This window comes from Prionailurus bengalensis, chromosome B4, assembly GCF_016509475.1.
Source record: "Prionailurus bengalensis isolate Pbe53 chromosome B4, Fcat_Pben_1.1_paternal_pri, whole genome shotgun sequence".
Taxonomy (NCBI): Eukaryota; Metazoa; Chordata; class Mammalia; order Carnivora; family Felidae; genus Prionailurus; species Prionailurus bengalensis.
Window position 1 is genome coordinate 82,784,812 of NC_057358.1, and position 9,625 is coordinate 82,794,436.

Here is a 9,625-nt window from a genome sequence, read left to right on the forward strand (position 1 = left end):
GGGTGGACAGTCCCCTTTATAGAGGACTCTTAATCCCTGGGAGGGGCAGGCTGAAGTGGCTGGTCCAGCCTCTTAACCCCTTCACAGCTGTGGAGGGCTGGGCCCACACTTATGCATCTGTTAAAGCTGTTCGATTTTCCCTCCCTCTTCCACTGGGAGATGAGCAGAGCCATAGGTGTTAGGGTGGGGGTAGTGTTAGGGCTGGAGAGGCTCTGGGAGGAAGGGACCAAGAATAGGGGGACTATAAAAGTCTGTCCTTCCCTTTGTGTCAAAGTTGGGGTTCATGGTCCTGACTGTCATCTGTATTAGAACATTCCTCAATTCTGCTTGGAAGGTCAGTCAGACTGAGTTCACTTCATGGGGTATGAGACTGTGCTCCTGAGGACCTTCAGTCTCCTCTGAGTCGGGCAGGGGTAAGGGTGGGGGTGGGGGTCAGGAGTGGGGTCCAGCAGGGAAGTTGGATAACTGAAGAGAATTCTTTAGTTCTCTGGGATTAGAGGGCCTTTGCCCATTGGTTGGTTTGGTCTGGAATCTGTGGACCCTGCAGCTCTGGGACAGAATAGTTCTGCTGTGTCTGGTTTTCTCGAAGCCCGGGTTCCCTACCCCCAATCCATGCCAGCACCTTCCTTTCCAAACCCTCAGCCTGGCCTTGTAAACCACAAAGACAGTTAGGAGGAAGAAGCTATCTTCCATGGATAGGCTGGGGGTGTGGGCCTGAGGAGGGGGAAAAGGATTAGTAGTTAAATTTCAGAATCAGCTTATACTTCATCTTTCCTAACTTACAAGGTCCTGGCAAGAAGTACTAAAAAGAAAGAAACTGAGTCATGACTATGAACAAGTGGGAGGGTCTAATGCCTCCTAATATGGTCGTAATCAGGACATTAGGGTCTTAAATCTTAATCCCTAGGGAAAAATCTGAGGATGGGGGTGTCTGGAGAGAGAAAAGGATAAAATGGGAAAGGAGAGCATGGGGAACGAGGTTCAGTTGTGCTCAAGTTTGGTGATGAACTTGGGACCTAGAGATGAGTGCTGGGAGATGGTAGAGAAGGCACAATAGGACATACTGGTAGGCTCCAGCATCTCTATACGGTGGCAAGTCATATAGGCCACAGACTTTTCCCATGAAGCCCCAGAAGAGAGCAGAAATTTGAAGGAGAGGTCTGCAGTATTGGTCACTAGCATTGGTCCCATCCAGTACACTTGTGGGGAGAGAGGAAGAACACAGATAATGGCCTATTCTCGTCTCTTCTTCCAATATCTAGCTTGGGGATAAATAGGAACAGTTACAGCAAAGGCAGAGAGTGCACCTAACCCACCCATATGTAGGAAGAATTGCTGAGAACAGGTCAGAGGAGACTGAAGCTCCCAAATTCATGGAAGAAGAACAATCCATTAGAGATCTATGGAGTCTCTTGGGTTCTAGAAGCCCCACCAATCTCCTCACTTCAGGCCCTGTAACCCTTGTTGCACTTGACTCAGAGATGCTCCCAGTTCCCAGTCACCTCTGTTAGTGAATATGCAGTGTTCACACTGCTTGTGGGAAAGGACCCCTGGACAGGACAGAAGGTAGTCCTTTAACCATCATGGTGTTAAGAGCAGAGAATTTGACAACATACTTTGGTTCAGATGTGGATGGGAATACAAAGTGACAGAACTAGTTATGACTCCTGGTGGGGGTGTAAATTAGAATATCACTTGGGAACACAGTATAACACCATCTTATAAGGATGAACAAACAAGGGCGCCCGGGTGGCTCAGTCAATTAAGCATCCAACTTTGGCTGAGGTCATGATCTCACAGTTGGTGAGTTTGAGTCCCACATTGGGCTCTCTGCTGTCAGTGTGGAGCCTGCTTCAGATCCTCTGTCTCCCTCTCTCTGCCTCTCCCCTGTGCACATGCTCTCTCTCTCTCTCTCTCTCTCTCTCGAAAATAAATAAACATTAAAAAAAGATGAATAAACATACTTTCTGACCCAGGAATTTAGCTTCTCATGTATATACCCAAGAGGAACTTTTCTATACCTGCACCAGCAGACATGTACAAGAATACTGAGAGCAGCACTATTCACAATAGCAAAAAAAACTTGAAGGAACCCAAATACCCATCGATGGGAGAATGGATGTATAGACAGTGATCTCTCTCTCTCTCTCTCTCTCTCTCTCTTTCTCTCTCTCTCTCCCCCTTTAGGTATGTATATATACACACATATATTTCACACAATGGAAAATTATTCAGCAGTCAAAATGAGTGAACTATTGCAGTGATACTCAATAATAGGGATGTATTTTAGCAATACAATATCAAGTAAAAAAAAAAAAGTCCCTGATGATTATACATGGCATAACCTTTTTGTAAAGTTAAAAAAAATCAGGGCACCTGTCTGGCTCAGTTGGTAGAGCATGCAACCCTAGATCTTGGGGTTGTGCATTTGGGCCCCACATTGGATTGCAGAGATTACTTTAAAAAAACTTAGGAGGGGCACCTGGGTGGCTCAGTTGGTTGGGTGACCGACTTCAGCTCAGGTCATGATGTCACAGTTCGTGAATTCAAGCCCCATGTCGGGCTCTGTGCTAACAGCTAAGGGCCTGGAACCTGCTTCAGATTCTGTGTCTTCCTCTCTTTCTCTACCCCTTCCCTGCTCATGCTCTGTGTCTCTCTGTCTCTCAATAATAAATACACATTTAAAAAAATAAAGAAAAAAAAACAAAAAACAAAACAAAACAAAACAAAAACTTAGGATCTGGGGTGCCTGGGTGGCTTAGTCGGTTAAGCGTCCGACTTCGGCTCAAGTCACGATCTTGCAGTCTGTGAGTTCGAGCCCCGCATCGGGCTCTGTGCTGACTGCTCAGAGCCTGGAGCCTGTTTCAGATTCTTTGTCTCCCTCTCTCTCTGACCCTCCCCTGTTCATGCTCTGTCTCTCTCTGTCTCAAAAATAAATAAACGTTAAAAAAAAATTAAAAAAAAAAAACAACTTAGGGATGCCTGGGTGGCTCAGTCAGTTAAGTGTGTGACTCTTGATCTCAGCTCAGCTCAGGTCTTGATCTCAGGGTTGTAAGTTCAAGCCCTGCATTGGGCTCCACACTGGGTATGAAGCTTACTTAAAAAAAAAAAAAAAAAAAAAAAAAAAAAAAAATATATATATATATATATATATATATATATATATATATATAAAGTTAAGGGGTACCTGGGTGGCTCAGTCGGTTGAGTGTCTGACTCTTGATTTCAGTCAAGTCATGATCCCAGGATCATTGGATCAAGCCCTGCATTGGGCTCCATATTCAGTGTGGAGATATTCTCCTCTCTCTCTCTCCCCCTCCCTCCCTCTGCCCTGCTTCCCCATTCACGCTCTCTCTCTCTAAAATAAAATTAAATTAAAAATTAAATTAAAAAAAAGAATAACATTAAAAAAAATGGGGCGCCTGGGTGGCTCAGTCAGTTAAGTGTCCGACTTCAGCTCAGGTCATAATCTCATGGTTCGTGGGTTTGAGCCCCACGTTGGGCTCTGTGCTGACAGCTCAGAGCCTAGAGCCTGCTTCAGATTCTGTGTCCCCCTCTCTCTCTGCCCCTCACCTGCTCACACTCTGTTTCTCTCTCAGAAAGAGAGAAAGAAAGAAAGAAAGAAAGAAAGAAAGAAAGAAAAAGTAAAGTTAAAAAAATCTAAAATAAAAATATGCTTTCAGAACACATATAGATGAAATGAAACTACTACAAAAAAACCCACAAAGAATGATGAACACAGGCTTCAGGATGGTGTTTACTTCAAGTGTGTGGGAGGAGGGGATGAACTGGAATATTTACATACATACATGTAGATTTCTGTGATTTCAAAAAGGTTCCAGTTTTTCTGTTACATGGTTGGTTAGTAATGGTGCTTAATTGGAGTGCCTGGCTGGCTTAGTCAGTGGAACATGAGGTTCCTGATCTTGAGGTCATGAGTTCAAGCCCCACATTGGACATAGAAATTACTTAAAAAAATAATGGTGCTTAGTTTATTATTAAAAAAACAAACAAACAGGGGCGCCTGGGTGGCGCAGTCGGTTAAGCGTCCGACTTCAGCCAGGTCACGATCTCGCGGTCCGTGAGTTCGAGCCCTGCGTCGGGCTCTGGGCTGATGGCTCAGAGCCTGGAGCCTGTTTCCGATTCTGTGTCTCCCTCTCTCTCTGCCCCTCCCCCGTTCATGCTCTGTCTCTCTCTTTCCCCAAAATAAATAAACGTTGAAAAAAAAATTATAAAAAAAACAAACTGAGGTATTCACCTTCCAATGCCCCTTCTTGGTAAAAGGAGCTTTCCTACTACTCTTCCTTTCTTATACTCTAATAAACTTTGGCCTGTTGCTTAAAAAAAAAAAAAAAAATTATGGGGAGGCAAATATTAGCCATGAGGAGGGGATGTAATAAACAAAGGAATATTGCATGCACTTGAAATCCATAACAAACAACAGCAACAACAAACATCCTGGCTAAAGTTATCCCCATTAAATATAAATTCCAAGAGGGCAGGGATGCGTCTGATTTGTTCACCACTACAAACCCCATGCTTGACACACAGGAGACAGTAAATAAATCTTTGTTGAATAAATTAATGTAAGCTCTCCGAGCCTCAGTTTCCTCTGGATCAAATAAAGTAAAGTCTTAATATGCTGCCTGGTACAGAATAAAGCACTTAATAAATGGAGACATTTGATGAGGGTTTTATTAACAGCAAGAACTTATCCCTAACCACCAACCCTACAGCCTCTTATAAGAAAGAACAGAAGGGCAAAGTGCAGTTAATTTGGTGCCCTTATAGACAGCAAATACAATGGTTAGATTTCCTTTTTGAAGCTATCAACTTCTTTCTTTCTTTCCTTCTCCTTCTTTCCCTCTCTATCTCTGCCCAACGTGGAGCTCAAACTCATGACCCCAAGAACAAGAGTCACATGCTCCACTGACTGAGTCAGATAGGTGCCCCAACTTCTACTCTTTATTCCTCATCAGATATTGATAAGAATCTCATGGAGAACTGAACCCTGGTCCATTTCCTTTCATATTGGCCACTTAGCTGAATGCCAAGCTTTCAAATTCAATATGAGCTCTCAAAAACTCATCGGAGTTTTTGCATAGATTTACATATAACTAGAATACCTATTGTTTTCTATTAACCTATCTTTAAAAACAATACAAAACAAACAAAACAAAAACAAAAAACCCCAGCTGTGTCTCCCTTGAGGAGTGGAATCCAGCCTTCCCTACGCTCCTGCTTGGTATGGGTTGGGTTCTTACCAATACCAGTGCTCCAGCAGTCACTGAGAAACCCACTGCCAGACTGCCTGGCCCACCTGCTTCCAATCACTGCTGGTGAGCCACAGCACACATGGTGAGTACCTGCTGGATAGTGGAGAAAAACTCCAAGCTCAGACCCTGGCCTATGACCCTTCCCGCTCATAGATGAGACCAGAGATGCTAGGACCAGGGTGAGAGAACACAAACATCTCCCCATCTGCTCCCCACTAGGCCCTACCATCTATCCACCAAGGAAGCTTTAAGCAAAGGATCTGCAGCAAGTTACCGAAATTCTTGAGTTGCTTGAGCCTAACTCATTGACCTATTTGCATCATACTGAAGGTGGCTAAATGAGAGGATGCACAGAGCACGGGTGCCCCCTCTTTTGTTCATTCCTTAAAGTCTTATTAGCCATCCACCCTTATTACCTACCTAGTGTCACCCTATTCAGGAAGGTGGAGGCTGCTGCTTACCTGGATGGCTAGCTGGGCTATAGCCACCTGGGGCAGTGCTAGGTAGAAAAGGACAGATGTCAACATGGCTGCTGTGCTCTGGGACAGGACATAGGACACCCCCCTAGAGGGGGCAAGCCAATTGGTACAGAGCAGTACCAGAGTGAGGGCAGGATTTGAGCGTGGGCCCACATCAAAAATCTGCGCCATGCTCACCACCACCAGTTCTTCAGGCAAGGTTGAGGGACTGTGCCTAGCACAGAGCTACCACTGGGGCACGAGGCCCTAAGAACAGCCCCTACAAAGACCAGGATGCCCAGGCCTTCAGCCAGCACATCTCTCCCAAACCGTTGGCTCTATAGGTCTTGGGGGTACGTAGGGGAGGGAAGGCAAGATCAGGCTGGCTGTCTGCTCCACTTTTCTCCCCCTGGTCTCTCATATCTCTCCTTCTCCACCTCTCTCTGTCCCCCACCCCCTCAAAAAACTCTCCCAACCAGGCCTCCACCACTTCATCCTGCACTGCCCCTCCCCCAGCACCTGTTTAACAAGGAAGGAAGGACTAAAAGACAGAATAAGGGAGTGGTCAGAAAACAGACCCCACTGGCTTAGACTGGAATTTAACAACAGAGAACAGGAAAGTTCTGTTTCCTCAGAAGGTTCTCAGAAGGAAGGAGTCTATGGAAAAAGATGGTGGTTTCTCCTCTCTGCAAGAATCTTATCTCCTAGATCATAATTTTGCCAGTCAGGCTCAGAATCTCTGTTTGGTGTCCTGCTCCAGTTTGGAGACTGCTTTTCTAGGTCTAAGTGAGTGGAGTTGGGATGAGGAGCAAGTGTTTCAGATGCTTTTTCTGAAGGAAGAGGCAGCCAGAGAGGTGAGAGCTCTACTCTTGTGATTAAAGAACATCTCATGTCCTCCCTTCAGCCAATAGAGAGGAACCTCATCCCTCAACCTGCTACCCCTACCCAGTCAGTGGTCTCCATAAGGGAGCCTTAGACTTTTATACTCACACCTAAGCATCCACTATCCCCAGCCTTAGTCCTTCTCTCTCCTATACTAAGCTCTTTCTTCCTTTTTAGCCCTCTGACCCAAACTCACTAAGGGAGGAGCAAGAGCTTATAATGGCTTCTGTCCACCAGAGGTGCTTACAGTGAAGGTAGAGACTCATCCTTCCACTTCCTAATCATCTTTATAAACCTGGGTTTCGGGAGCCAGAGAGGTAAAGAGGAAAGCTAAACTGAGGATCTGGAAGACAATAAGAATTCCAGGGAAGGCAAGGTAAGAATATTTCCATTCCTCACCAGAAACAGAGCAAGCCAGCAAGAAAGTACCAAGGCTGAATTGGCAATCAGGCCATTGGAATCTGCAAAAGAAAGTTCCTTTGAGGAAAACTGCCTGGGAGTGGAGGGGATTCCTGGAGTCTAACACTCTTGGGATCACCCAGGACAGACCCTAATTTGTCTTCGTCTTCTTTTCTGGTTAGCTTGTTCGCTTTTTGTGTTATCACTCTACTTCATTCTTGTATTTGGGGCTCTTTTCAGGGGTTGCCAGAATTTTTAATTCTAGATTCTCTGACTTCTCTCTTCTGGCCTTAAATAAGCATACAAAATTTTTGACTTTTTTTCCTACTAAGAACTATGAAAGTGGAGAAATAGGATTTGTAAAATAACAAACTCGGAGTAATTACAAAGTTATTTTGTAACTTGTAGTAGTGATCATCCTAGAGTCTCAAATATCTCTACAGTAGACTGAATTATCTCTGGGTTACTAACAATCAGCCTTCCAACCTCTTTATATTCCTGGGGCTAGGGATCCTAAGTTCACTATACCCTCTTCCATAAAGAAGGCTCCATTTCTCAGTCTCCTAGAGGTGCTATACGAAGTATAATCCATAATATTAGGTAGTGAGTGCATCTATAAATCTCAGAGAATCTGCAGGCAGAGCTGTTTGTCTTGTTTCATTTCTCCACATGGGTTTCATGTAATTACCATACCCACCTCTGAGGTTATCCAGGACCAGTTTACTACCTCTCTGAAGTTGCTCCCTGGCCAGTCCATATCATCATGACCTAAAGAATAACCTAGGTCTGAGTTTCATAAAAATATCTAACCTGCTGGGGCACCTGGGTGGCTCAGTCAGTTAAGCATCTAACTCTGGGTTTCAGCTCAGGTCATGATCTGTTTGTGAATTTAAGCCCCACGCTGGGCTCCATGCTGACAGTGCAGAGCCTGCTTGGGATTCTCTCTCCGCCCCTCCCCCACTTGCTCAGTCTCTCTCTCAAAAATAAATAAATAAACTTAAAAAAATATATATCTAACCTGCTGACCTAACAGGATTGTATCAGGATCAAATGAGATATACCCTGGCAATATACACATTAAGTTAGCTGCCTTAAAATGTAAATGAACTGATTCATGAGTTAATCATATATATACATAATTTATGATTATCAAGTATTGAACATCCTCTCTGGCAATTACAATGTGGGTGAATCGAGATATGGTCCTGAGGGGTTGGGTGAACTTCCATCTCTCCATCTACCATGTGGAATCTCTATCCCAGCCCCATATTCAGAATGCCAGCTCAGCATGTAACCCAGCTCCATTGTGTGGGCAGTTTCATAGGACAAAGGCTCCAGCATAGCACAAGCCAGCCTAGCAGCCCCTTTGGCTAGCTCCTGAGGGCCCCCCTTCTCTCTCTTTCTCTGGTTATGCTTTGCTGACTGCTGACTCCTGGCAAAGTCCAGAACAATCACCAAGCTCTGTGCATCATCCCTCTCCCATCCATAGTTAAGGGCTCCAATTAGCACTTGGATCAGGTGAGAGCTCCCACATAATAGAAATGGGCTAATTCAAGAAACAGAATGAAAATAGACTGAAACATCCTGTACTTGGCTCCTTCTCCCCTTCTTTTCATAGGGAGTCAGATACAACTCTAAGCCAGGGAGACCAGTGCTCACTATGGTTAGGTTCTGTTCTAAGTACTTAATAGTATGTGTGTTATCTCACGTACTGGTTTTCCCTAGGACTGCACAGTTTATTCCCTACTTATTCTATTGACATCCTATCCTTGGATGACTTCACCTATGTCTGCTCTCCCTCAAAAATTATTTTTTTAATTAAAAAAATTTTTTTTCAAAGTTTATTTATTTTGAGAGAAAGAGAGAGAGAGAGAGAGAGAGAGAGAGAGAGAGAGAGAGAGAGAGAATGCCCACAAGCTGGAGAGGGGCAGAGAGAAGGAGAGAACAGAATCCCAAGCAGGCTCCGCATCATCCATGCAGAGCCTGATGCAGGGCTTGAACTCATGAACTGCGAGATCATGACCTAGCCGAAATCAAGAGCTGGATGCTTAACTAACTGTGCTACCCAGGCACCCCTCTCCCTCAAAATTTATATCTATATATTTACAGAAAATTTTCACCTGGGTGTCCTATGGACACCTCAAATACAGCCTGTCTGAAACAGAATGGATTATCTTCCCCCCATTCAAACATGCTTTTCTTCTGTATCCAATCATTAAATCAGAAACCTATGAATCAGCTTTGATTCCTTCCCCTATCCTCCCATTTTCACCTAACCAGTCACCACCAGAACTCTACCAATTCTGTCTTTTAGATGACTTAATGCACACCATGTCCCACCTGAGAACTCTATATCCTGTTTGACCCTGTTTCTGGTCTCATTCCCTCTCCAATTCATTCTCTATGTTGCTGTCAGCTTTATCTTTATAAAAACACCTGTAATTTGTCATTTCCCTGGGTCCCTTCAACAGCTCCTGAACATCTGAAAGACATTACTATGGGGTGCCTGGGTAGCTCAGTCAGTTAAGTATTTGAGGTTAAGTGCCTGACTCTTAATTCTGGCTCAGGTCATGATCTTACAGTTCCTGGGATCAAGCCCTGAGTCAGGCT